The sequence below is a fragment of the Mesocricetus auratus genome, unplaced genomic scaffold, assembly GCF_017639785.1.
Source record: "Mesocricetus auratus isolate SY011 unplaced genomic scaffold, BCM_Maur_2.0 Super-Scaffold_100004, whole genome shotgun sequence".
NCBI lineage: Eukaryota > Metazoa > Chordata > Mammalia > Rodentia > Cricetidae > Mesocricetus > Mesocricetus auratus.
The window spans coordinates 10,411,728-10,425,474 of NW_024429189.1; positions in this window are offsets into that span (position 1 = coordinate 10,411,728).

Below are 13,747 nucleotides of genomic sequence, written 5' to 3' on the forward strand. Positions count from 1 at the left end.
GCTCTGTCTGATTTCTTAGGCATGTTGTTTTATGTAACACAAGTTAAAAGAAACACCTTAGTTTAATCATTAGGAGAAACTAGATATCTTAAGGCATATTGTCTCTCTGTATTTCCACAGATCTAGGAAATATCTGTCCACAGTGTTCACAGTTGATCTGTAACTGCTGTCTTCACATGGTCTCTTTAGCACCTGCCTTAGGAATTAGTCAGTTTCAAGGAAGTAGATGTTTCAGGAAAGGAGGAGCAGCTTCAGTGAGTACAATTCAGAGTGTAAAATGTCAGAAGTTTTCTCTTCATTTCTCCAAATCTTTAGAATCGAGAATTTTTAAGTAATCATTTAAAAGTGGACTGAAATGATGCCTGATGTGTTTCTGACCGCACTACCCATCTCTCTAAGTCAAGAAAGGGAAAACCTGCCTACACTCTGTTTACATGCTGTAATTACTTTATATTTCACCATTCACATTCTACAATTTATAAGAATCAGAACACAGGACTAGGATGAAAATATGCTTTCTAATATGAATATATTGCAATGCAATAGGCCATGATTTTATAGCCTCTTGTAATTTCTTATCAACTATGGAGATTTGATTCTCTTTTTTTCCTCACAATAAGTATACAATTCATTGTAAATAAAATTCCTGTGATACTGATTTTATCCAACTACAGTGTTCTGTTTGAATCATTTTTCAGGTACAGGTCAAGTCATTTGCTTATTTAACATATGAGAACATCTTTGATTAAAAACTGTTATTTATTTACAAACTTGAGCAACTGCCTTACCTCATTTTATAAGGTGAACACATAAGACTCCTGTAAGTCAGCAGGAACCAGAATTCAATCTTGGACATGTTGAAAACCGTGAACTTGTGTGTTTCTTTCTATGATTCTCCAGTGGCAATGTCCTTCCTGCTGTATTATAATAGTCTTAAATTGAAATGAATCTATATATGTCTCAACAGATAAATGGATAATGGGCATATGGCATATTCACCCAATAGAGTATTAATTGTCCATTTAAAGTAATCATTGAATTGATAGGTAAATATTTGGAACTGGAAAAACATTATGCTAAGTGAGGTAACCCAGACCCACAAAAACAAATATGGTATGCATTCACTTATATGTGAATATTAACTGCTAAGTCAATGATAACCAAGGTATCACCTGTAGAACCTAAGGGCTCAGGTATACAGTAAAGGATTAAAGGTTGGGTGGATAGATAGATCCTTGGAAAGAGATATATAATACATAGGAATGGGAGAATTAAATGGAGAGGGTGAGGGAAGCATGAGATGAGTGAAGAAATATGGGTAGAGGAAGCTAAATTTAAGAAGCTAAATTTGAGAAGTATCCTAGAAACCTAATGCAGTAGAAGTTTTCTAAAATGTATACATTTATGAAGGTGATCTGTTGTGAAATATTAATATAAGATGTGTTACGTTTGCTTATGCTGTGGACCATTTATTTCAATGACACAAAGATGTGTTGCATTCTTTTGTGTTACAATTGTTTAATTCTGTGAATCAAGTATTTGCCTGTAACAAATACTTGATTGATCTAATAAAGAGCTCAAAGACCCATAGCTTGTCAGGAAAGAGTAGGCAGGGCCTGTACACAGAAAGGATAAATAGAAGGAGAAAAAGAGCAAAGAGTATTGAGGAGCAGGATGAGGAGGAAGACACTGTGGGCCAGACTCACAGCCACACAGCCAGCCACAGAGTAAAAGTGAAAAGAAGGTTACAGAACTAAGAAAAGGAAAAAAAGCTTAGTGGCAAAAAGGCATTACAATAATTTAAGTTAAAAAAAAAGCAGGCTACAAATAAGCCAAGCTAAGTCTAGGCATTTGTAGGTAAGGAAAAAGTCTCCTTGTATGATTTACTTGTGAGTTGGGTAGCAGACCCACAAAGTGTAAAAGAATAAAAAAACAACCAATAACACTGATTGAAATGAAATCATTGAATAATAGGGGAAACATAGCCTCCTCTGGCCATAATTTGTTACCAAATGAATCTTGGACTACTGGGAATTGGTTACATTTAAAGGACTTTACTTTTTTTCAACATATTAATCCCAGTTCCTTCTCCCTCCCATCCTCCCATGCTCCCCCACCGACCCTCCTATCCCACCATCATCCACTCTACAGGGAGGATGAGGCCTTCCATAAGGGATCAACAAATTCTGTTCAAATCATTTCGGGGAGAGCATAGATCCTTCTCCATGTATCTAGGCTGAGAGAGTATCCCTCTATGGGGAATGGGCTCCAATGATTCTTAAACATGATCTACTGTTTCTAATTTTGAATTTTCCACTTAATAATACTATAGGCTAATTTCCCAATTTTTGATAGATTTTGGTATTTCTTCTCTATGCACAGGAGAAATTATAATAGGAAATGTCTAGTTCTCTGCTACCAAAGAAAGAAAACATAAAACTACCACACTATCTGATACAAACATTTAGCTAAATGTTCTGCTTCATTTTTGCTTTTATTGTATCTAAGTTCAGTTTTACCTAGGAAAGATATCTCCTGTGGTTGTATCTGTGATTTTGTTTTCAGTCAGTTTTAATGGAAAATCATTAATGGTAAATGTAGATGGAACAAACATATGGGCTTGGTTTATCACATAAAGAAAAAGACGAATATTAATTAAGCCCCATCATGTATCTCGCTGTTCCTTGACAGTCATGCAATATGAACAGGTAAGTGTCTAACATTCCCTCTGCCTCCACTGCCAAGATGTGAGCCATGTAATGTGAACCAAAGAGTGAGCCAAAATAAACACCTCTTCCTTAAGTTGCTTCTTTAATGTTTTTTCTTTGCCTTAGCAATAAGAAAAAGATGACATTAACCAGTAAAGATTAACTTCCATTTTCAATGCTTTGTCTTCTACTTCTTATTTTCAGGTACTCCTAGACACCCCCTTTTCATTTTATCTCACTATTTTCCCCTCTGATCTCACTCAGTTAATTTCTAACTGAGCTCGTGACTCGGTTATTGGTTCCTAACAATTCTTTCTTGCTTCCTTGAAGAAAATGAGATCCTTTTGCTATTTTTATCTAATGTGTGCTATTTGTATGCTTTCCTGTCAAGAATAAATAAACAGGCTAAAGAGTTGGCTCATCCCAGGCTGGCCTCAAACTCATGATTCTCCTGCACCTGCCTCCTTCAGCAAATCCTACCAGTGTGCACCACCACTACTCTGTGCTGTGGGTATTAGTGTGAAACTCAAGGGTTAATTCTTATTCTTTTAGTATCCTCTGCTATCTGCAATACTCTATGCTCTATTATTCCTTTAATTAAAATGCATCAGGCATATCAAATAAATATCATTTTCCTATCAGAATAGTCATTTTTAAAGTGAAGAAATAGTGCAATGTAAGAAGGAGATAGAAAAAAAAATAAATCGTTATATGTGTGTTTTCAGTAAAAGATAATATAGCTATTATGGAAATCAAAATGGAAGTATTCAAAAAAGTTTTTAAAAGAACAGCACATAGTCCAAGACTTGCTTCATACAATAGTATCACAAAATAAAGGAAATAAATATTATGATGAAACATCTAATTTAATTAGCCAGGTTTGTGAAATTGTTATTAATACTAGGAAGAAGCCCAGCACCTTACCTACCTCTTCCTTCTTCACAATATCAGATTCAATGGCTAGTGTGTTCCTCAGAAACTCTCCCTTTCATACTGTTGCCATGTTCTCAGGAACACCTTAGGAATAGCAGCTTTTCTACCAGTACAACGTGGTGAATAACCCAGGCCAATGCCCTTCTGACCCAATTACCACTCCCAAGCTTAACATGACATGCAGCCTAGACGACAATCCAATTTGGTGAGTAACCCAGATCTGGCCGATCCACGTTATCCTCACTCTCTCTGGCATAGTTCAGGTAGCACTGCTTCTGTATCAGAACAAACAGACCCAGATAGAATTGATATTTGCATACTTTCTTGGTTACCACTGAATTAGAAGCACCTATATCTCTCCAACTAAAGAAAAATACTGAGACTTTATGTGAATAATATCTGATATTACTTGGAGATAAAATCTCACAGCAAACTCCCTATTCCTCTGGACCTTATAATCTACCTACAACTCTTCTGCAATGTTGTCTGAGACTTGGGTGCTGGAATGATTGATAGAAGTATTAATTGTTATTGGGGCCCGCAACTGCATTTTGATTGGTAGTTGTTTTCTGCATTGGTCTCTATTTTAAAAAGAACTTTCTGGATGAAGGTTCTATGATCAGAGTTAGGGTAGTCACCAATCTGATAACAGGGGAAGGTCAGCTTAGGCACCCTCTCCACTATTACTAGGGGTCATCCTTGTGGATTCCTGGGAATTTCCTTAGCATCAGGTTTTTCCCTAGCCCTGTAATGGCTCTGTCTATCATATCTTTCCTTGCTCTTCCACCATATCTTCCCCTCATGTTCTCATCCCCCATCTCCATTTGCCCCCACCCGAGTTTACCCAGGAGATCCCATTTATGTCTCATGCCCAGAGAGCCAGGTCCAAGTACCAGCTTGAATTTCTGGAGTCCAGTCAATGAGAGGAAGGAACAATATGACAGGGAAACCCACAGAGACTTTTGACTTGAACTTTCAGGAGCTCATGGACTCCAAGACCCACACCTTGGGAGCCTGCATGGGACAGAACCAGGCCCTCTGCATGTGGGGAAGTTTTGCAGCCTGGACTGTTTGAAGGACCTGGCAGTGGGACCACATTCTAGCCCTAGTGTATGAGGTGGCTTTTTGAAACCCTTTCCATAGAGTGGGGTGCCTTGCTCATCCTTCATGCAGTGAGTGTGGACTGGTTATGTGTTCAATTAATGTGTCAGGGTTTGCTTACTCCTGATAGAAGGCCTTACCCTTTCTGAGGAGTGAATGGGAGTGGACTGGGGAAAGGTGGAGGGAAGGCTACCAGGAAAGGGAGGGATGACTGTGGTTGCTATATAAAATGAATAAAAAATAAAATATAAAAAAACAAAGAAGAACTTCTTTGATGTGTGGTAACGACTTTACTTATCTGTGGTGATGAACAAATATTTAATATTATTGTTAAGTATTATGGTTCAATGATTTAGTAATTGCTCAAAAATGAATTAAACAAGTGTGACACCAAAGAAAATGACAAATGAGTGAAGACAAGTGAACTGGTCTTAATCCTACACTAAAGGATATTATAGTCAACTGAGGAAAGCTGGGATTAGGAGAGGTAGACTTTCCCAGGGAAGAACAGATCAATTTGTTGTGAACCACCAATATTTTAGCTCTGACAACATACATATATTTAAATTCATATGTACTGAGCAGGTATTTAGAAATAAATATGTATATACATATATACATACAATAATAATTAATGATAAAAGAGATCATTAATTTGAAGGAAAACAAGCGTTAGCATATGGGAATCATTGGAGAAAGGGAGGAAATGGGATAAATGTAATTAATTATAATTACAATAAATAAATAGTGCTAATTGTATGAAGCATTAACCAGTCAACTGTTCAAAATTGTGCAAAATAAACCAACTATTGACAAAAGTTTTAAAAACTGAACTTCCATTTAATAGAGGTAGATGAGAATTTCTCAACATACAACTGATAAAAAGAAATTCATATGTTTGTGTGAAATAGCAAAAATACAAACAATATAAAGGTAAAGACAGTATTTCATTCCCATAAATTTTCCTAAGTCCATGGTCATGTTCTGTGATGAAATTACCTGGATGAAGTCCAGAAAACAGAATTTAAAGAACAATTATTAAATTCATTAGCTAATTCAAAGATTTAGATGAAAACCACCTCAATGAATTCTAAGAGGGTAAAAATGTATTCCTGAGTAATGTTCAGGAAAACACAAATATGAAGTGAGTGAAATTATGAAAAGAATATAGGCTGTTAAAACTGAATTAAGTAAGTGGACATAAATACTGAAGAAAACTCAAGCTGAATGAAGACAGAATTGAAAAACTAAATAACAAGCAGAAAATAGAAAAAAAAATTATCAGTAGAATGGATTAAGGGCATGACACACTATTAGGACCTGAAGACAAAATAGAGAAATTTAGGCACTCAGTCAACGTGTAAAAATATTTTTAAATAGATGAAAGTAATATACAGAATAAAGGATTCACCATGTTTAAGTCTATGAATTATAGGCATAGAAAAAAACAGAAGACTCTTGAGGCTAAGGCACAGACTATCTTCACTGGGATCATAGAATAATACATGACAAATAAAGAAAAACTTAACCATAAATGTACAAGAAGCACATACAACACCAAAAAGAGAGGACACCAAAAATATCTTCATGGCATATCATAGTTAAAGCATTAAATATACAGAACAAATAATAGTATTGAAAGCTGTAAGAAAAAAATTCACAAATTATTATAAATAAAAACCCATCAGAATAAAAGCTGATTTCTCTATAGAAACTTTAAAATTGAGAATATCTTGGGGAAATGTACTCCAAGTTTTAAAAGACATCAGATGACAACCCAGAGAATTTTAACTATCAAAAGTAACTGAAATAGTTGCAGGAGAAAAAGAAATTTCCCATAACATAAACAAACACTTGAAAAGAATTCATGTCCACTATTCCAAACCTACAGGAAAAAACTGCAAGCAATACTTTCAACTAAAAAGAGGGATGCATACTCAAGTGGCATAGAAGAAAAGAAAATGAGGCAATAATTATTGAAACACAAAATAGAACTAAGAACATAAACAACAAATGATAAAACGACAGCAATGAACACATATCATTCACTACTAATTAAATATTAATGACCTAATATTTCATGTCAAACGGCACATTTATTTCAGTGAACTAAGTAAAAAAATCACATTTTTTTGTTCTCTACAAGAAATTCACTTCACTTTCAAACAACCCACTTCAGAGTGAATAGATGAAAAAATATATTTGAAACAAATGTGATCAGGAAGCAAGAGACATTGCAATTCTAATATCTTACAAAGTAGACTTCAAACTAAAATTAACAGGAAGAAATAAAGAAGGAAAATAAATAATCATCGAAGAAACAAGAAAGCATTACAATCTTATGTATATGGAGAATAAATTCTAGTGCTCCATTCATAAAATGTATTTCACTGGACTTGAAGACACAGATAAACCTCAATTGAGTCATAGGTGGTAGTAGGTGATTTCAGGAGTCAACCACCTTCAGTAGATATGCCATCTGAACAAAAGAAGAAAAACTTTATAATTAAAATGACATCCTATATTATGCATGCCTGCAATACATCTACAGAACATTTTACTCAGATACGAAGGAATACATTCTCTACTCATCAGTCCATGAATTTTGCCCAAAGGAGACAACTTATTTGAACACAAAATACCTAAACAAATGAAGAAAAAATAAAAATTATTTTGTGAATTTTATCTGGCTACAGTGAAATAAAGCTTTAATTCAATAACAAATGAATCCCAAGTAACTGTATGAAATAATAGAGATTAAAAACAAACTACTGAATGAAGAATATATCAAAAAAGAAATCAAGAAACAAAAATCACATTTAGAATTAATCGAAATGAAAACATAACAAAAACTCAGTGACACATAAAGAGCAGTTTTAGGAGAAAAATTTATAGGTCTAAGTGTCTGTATTAAAGAATCAGTAAAAGCACAAATAAATGTATTAATGATGCAACTCAAGAACTTAGAACACATTCCTACCACTCCTTTCACCATGTATCTTTTAGGTATTTATGATATCCCATGACTTCGAACTCTATATAGGAACCCCAATATTCAGACTTCCTCAACTGCTTTGTAGACATCCTACCTGCTAGTCAGCTTGTGATCACAGATACCACCTAAGACTACTTTAGTATTTGGACTTGAAAATCAATATAGGAATCTACAGAACCACTCTGCCTTCCAGGACCATGCCCAGACCAACTGAAGTTCAGTCACAAAGAACTCAAAATTTGGAAATTGAAGTTTGAATTCACATGTCCACTAGCCAGCCACACCACCTACTACATCACTCATGGACAGTGTAGAGTCTCACAACCTGGAGACTCAGGTAGAGATTCCCAGAATCAAATCATATTCTTTCTTATAGGCCACCCCACCCACTGTTACAGGAGTATAAGCACTTGGAATTCTGTAATCTCTAACACCAGATAAAGAGCCCCACCACCCACATACAAAATGATTCTGTACCACTGAGTGTTCAACATCCTTGACCCCAAAGAATGACATCCAACCTGGCCTCCAACTCATTGATTTCCACCTAAGGAAAATATGAGATCTTTTGATATACCCCTTGAAAGCACCACCCTCCCCTTCCAGTCAAGTAACACTTTTAGAAAAAGCTGAAACCTCTTCATCCTTCTAAAGATCAGTATGAACAATCTTTTAGTTGTACAGAAAGCTTTCTTCTAGACTCAGAAATTATATCTATTCCTAAGTGAGTCTAGGCAAATATTAACACCAAACCACCAGAATAACTCCCAAGACTGAACAGCAAGATCTTTCAAATGACCTATTTCTGTCTGCTATGTGTCTTAGCAAAGTCATAAAAATCATGTGAAAGCAAGGCATTTCTTCTCCAGAAGTTAACAGCATTTCTTCTCTGAAAAAAAAAATAGCTTAGCTGGTACAAATGGTGGTAATTGGAAAGTAGCAACTACGGATATGTTCAAGGAATTCTAAGAGCATAAGTATCATTGCCTGAATAAAGACTGTGAAAATAAGGTGTCAGTGGTGGCGCACGCCTTTAATGCAAGCACTCAGGAGGCAGAGGCAGGCGAAACTCTGTGAGTTCCAGACCAGCCTGGTCTACAGAGCGAGTTCCAGGAGAGCCTCCAAAACAATACAGAGAAACCCTGTCTTGAAAAAAACCAAAAAAAATAAAAAAGTCTGTGAAAATTTAGTTCAACTAAATAATGAAAACAATTAAGATATAAAACTAGAACTTAATAAAAAGTATTTCTGAAGAAAAGCAAAATAAATAATCCATAAAAAGTAACAGAGCATTAGTAACAAATGTAAGAATATGGGAAAATTAGAGAGACAATTGAAACTCAACAAGCAGAAAAGAAAGTCATATATTTATCTTCATAAAATTGGGAAATAGTTTTTAAAAAGATATGACTAATGGATCATCAAATACTTATTTTGAAGTTAGTATATTTCTAAAATTTAACATCGTAAGGTTAGAAATTATTTCCTTCTTTCTTCTTGAAGTAAATTTAAATATAAGTTACTTTATTTAGTTATAATCTATCTTATAAAATTAGTCCATTCAACTTATTTAACTTCTTTTCTCATACTTTTTATAGTTTCTTTTATTCTATTGGTATCAACTTCTCTTTGTTCAAATATTAATTTTTCTCTTAATTTCTTCCAGCAATCACATTGACTGTGGTGACTTTTAATAGACATGGCTCCCACACACTCTTGTGTTTGAATGCCTTGCCCCCAGGAGGTGACACTACTAGGAGGTGTGGCCTTCTGGAGTAAGTGTGTCCTTGTTGGAGGAAGTGTGTCACTATCAGGGTGGGCTTTGAAGTTTTAAATGTTCAAGCTGAATGTTCAGTGTGGAATAGCCTTTCCTTCAGTTACCTGTAAAATATACAACTATTAGCACCTACTCCAGCACTGTGTCTGCCTGCATGCCAGCATCTCCTGCCATGATGATAATGAACTAAACCTCTGAAAATGTAAGCGAGCCCCAAGTAAATGCTTTCCTTTATAAGAGTTGCCATGATCCAGCCGGGCGTTGGTGGCACACGCCTTTAAACCCAGCACTGGGGAGGCAGAGGCAGGCGAATCTCTGTGAGTTCAAGGCCAGCCTGGTCTACAGAGCAAGTTCCAGGACAGCCTCCAAAACAATACAGAGAAACCCTGTCTTGACAAACCAAAAAAAAAAAAAGGTGTCATGATCATAGTGTTTCTTTACAGCAATAGAAACATTAAGACTTTTTACCTATAATGAAATGAATTACATAACAATACTTTCATTATGTTATATTTCTCCATTTAAGAATGTTTTCAAAAAGCACTTTAAATTTTTATAGACATGAGCTACTCAAAATATCTTTGGTTTGTTATTTAGTTCTACTTATGTTGTTCATAAAATATACATTTTATATGCTAAGCAAACATAAAGGATAATCTGTATCAAGGAAGAAATACACACATTATATCTTCAAAGTACTGCGAAAAAGTTACAAAGAAATTTGTCAATTTATATAATAAATATATATTAACAAACATGAAAATGAAGAAAAAGTATACAGATCAAGCTGTGCAAAATGCAGTTCAAATATTCTTTACGTTTTATCTTTATATACTTTGAGTTAGTTTGTGCTGACGATGATGGAACACCTATCTGTTAGATTATTTCTTGTAAAGTTGGGACAATAATACTTGGTACATAAACATTAATGACATTATGTTTTCTTAGTTAATCACTACTTATGTTGTTATAATTTATCACAATTCATTATATTAACATTTTCATTCTTATCCTAGATAGGGAGGAGCATTAAAAATAAGCTGTGTCTTAATCAGCACTTATATGCATATCTTACCTTTAATAACACCATTTCCAACTTGCATGGTTCTACTTACATTATGAGCAGCATTTTGTTGTTTTTATTATGTATTACTCTATTTTAATTAATTACTTGTTTGCACTTATACTTTTAAAATTATTATGTGCATTTGTTCATTAAAATTTAAAAAATCTACTCAATAAGCCAATTGAAAATCTCAGAGAAAGTATCACCAATCAATTGTAGAGAAAGGAGAGGAGAATATTAGATTACCAAGAATGAAGCAAAGAAAATGGAGCACTTTGTCAAATCAAATCGTAACCAAACAAAACAAAACAAAAGAAAAATAACAAATAACAAAATAACAAAAATAACAAAACAAAAGAACGAGCAGGTAATCTGAGGCACTAAAAAGATTGTACCAATAAATAATAGGTATATTCAAAGGGAAAAAATCCCAGATCAAGTATACAGACAATATTTTCAATAAATTTATAGAATAAAATTTCTCTAATATAAGGAAAGAAATCTCAATCAAGGAACAAGAAGCAAACAGAACACCAAATGGAAGCCAAAAAGAAATTCTCACATAACAATGTAACCAAAGATCAAATGTACAGAAAAAAAGGATATCAAAAGTACCATCAGAGACTGGGTTGTATAATAAACCCTGACCTCCTAATTGAGGTATTAAAAGCAAGAAGGGCTTGACCTGATGTTCTCTGAGATATCATGAACAACATATTCCAATCTGGACTTTTAATTATATATATACATATGTATATACAATTAAAATATTACATATATAATATTACATATATATGTGTTGACAGAAAAATTTCCATAAATAAAAAAAGAGATTTAAAGAATATATGTGTAATAAACCAACTCTACAGATGCTACTTCTAAAGAGAAGATTAAACAGACCCTAGAGGACATAAGGAAAGTTAGCTTTCAGAAAAGCTAATTTTAAGATCTAAGAAAATAACAGTATGACAACAAAATAACAAGAATAAATATACATTGTTCAACAATAAATTTCAATAATCCTATACAAAGCCACAGAATAACAGACTGATTTAGAAAATAGGGTAAATCTTTTCTTCTTTCTTTGATAGAAAAACCATCTACTACTAAACTCCACAAAGGCCTCATACTGTTACTGGACATCACATTCCAATGGGCTATGCTCTATCCCATGCTTTTGGAAGAGAACAAGACCCCATGTGACCGTGGCTATGAAGTTATTTCCAAACATAGGGCACAGAAATCAAGGGAAGAAGGAACATGCTTGAGGAACCCTGAAGCACTGACCACATGATGAACACAATCACTCTGAAGTCAATCAAATACTCATCAGATGATCAGAATTAGAGTCCTTACTATCACCTGAGAAACAAGCTCATACTCTTCCCAGTCAGATTGATGTTGCAGTGTCTTTGTTTTACTCTCAAGAGCACATGAAGCTATTATTTGAGAACTTGAATATTAAATTTGCATTTGTTTATCACTGTGTTTAATGCCAACAGTTCCTTTTGAAAGACAAGAGATCACTGATAATGTTTAGAAATATTTATCAGCAATTCGCATTTTATCTTGATCTGAGAAAACTCTGTTTTTTGTTCATTCATACCTGCACTCCTATTCATTAGACTGCAGATGTCTTTCATGGTGCACTCAAAGTCCAAAGTGATCTGCACCCTCCTCCAGAGTCTCAGCCATGCCTTTGAGTTTGGCTTCATGTTTCTTGTTACACAAGAAACAACATGTAGATCCCTAGTATTTGCCATGTTGTCACATTGGCTTTTCTTTTAGAGTAGTGAAGAAGATGAGTCCAGCATAAATCATCCAGGACAGCTACAATGCTGAGCATCATAGAAAAGTAGGGTATACAAGAGAAAATGGAGAAGAGGTGGAGAACAAGGTAATTAAATTCATTTTTTTAAAGAAACTGGAACTATGAAGAAAGCATGGAATAGAAAGCTGTTGTGATTTGACAGGTAAGTGGTTTGTACCAGGCTACTAGTCTGAGTGGTTCATGTGGGCCACAGGGGCCAGCAGGCTAGTTTCTGTAGTTTATAGCTTCTTGCGACTCAGCAGCTCTCTGTTCTTGGCAGGAATGCCTCCATTCACCAATCCCTGGGCAGACTTCCAGGACTATCGCCATGTGCCTTCCACTAAATTAGCCTGTCTTTTTCACTTTCAATAGTCAATCAGTCTTTACTTTCAGGAATTTTTTCCCAACCACCTGATCAAAACACTGTTTTCCATATACTGACTATTGAATTCTCACAGTCACTCCATTTCCCCCAAATCAAATAACATATGGTTTATATTATTACTTAATCATTGACCAAATTCTCTGTTCATGCTGTATTTAACCTCCATTCTAATAGAGACCCCATCTGTTCTGCCTATTGTTATACCTTTGATAACAGAAAAAACAGCATAATAAGAATAACTTCTGTTGGTAATTGCTGGTACTTAACTATACAATTTCCCAAAGTATTGAAAAATAAAATAAACTTTAGTATTTTAGAGGAGGCTTCAGCTAGGGTCACAGACACTGAGAAGGTTATCCTGCACAGGGTTCCTTGGAGGTGATGGGTGGGTTATTCTGAGGGTCCTAGAGACAACAGGCTCTTTTCTGTAAATGGGTTAGATAACAAAGTTAGTCATGACTGTAAATTATCCTTAGTTCTAATCCCTTGGGAAAACACATTACCCTGTCCCTATATATGTACTACTTAATTACAAATCTCTGCTATAAGAAAAGTGTTACATTTTATTCATTCAAATTATAAGTGGATTGATTTGTAATTCTAAGTGTCTCCTGACCAACATGCACTTGTCTTTGACTATGAAATATTGCTAGTAAAAGAACTTATACTGTCCCCTCGAAGTTTTTAGTTCAGGCTCTAGGGATCCAGTGGCAACATGCAGTGCTGAGTTGCTCTACTCTCAAGGCCCACAAAAGCTAGGAATGGGAGATAGTTTTTAACTGATGAAGTCAAACATGATGATGTGCCCCTCTTTTGTGCATCTCCGAGCTTCACTGTACTATACCATTTTATTGTGTTCCTTCATCATGCTGCTTGCTCAGCCATGCCTTGAGTTCTTAATAGTAGATTTTCTAAAACTATAATCACTGATGGATGAAGTTAAAATTCCTAAGCTAACTCCCATGCATGCAA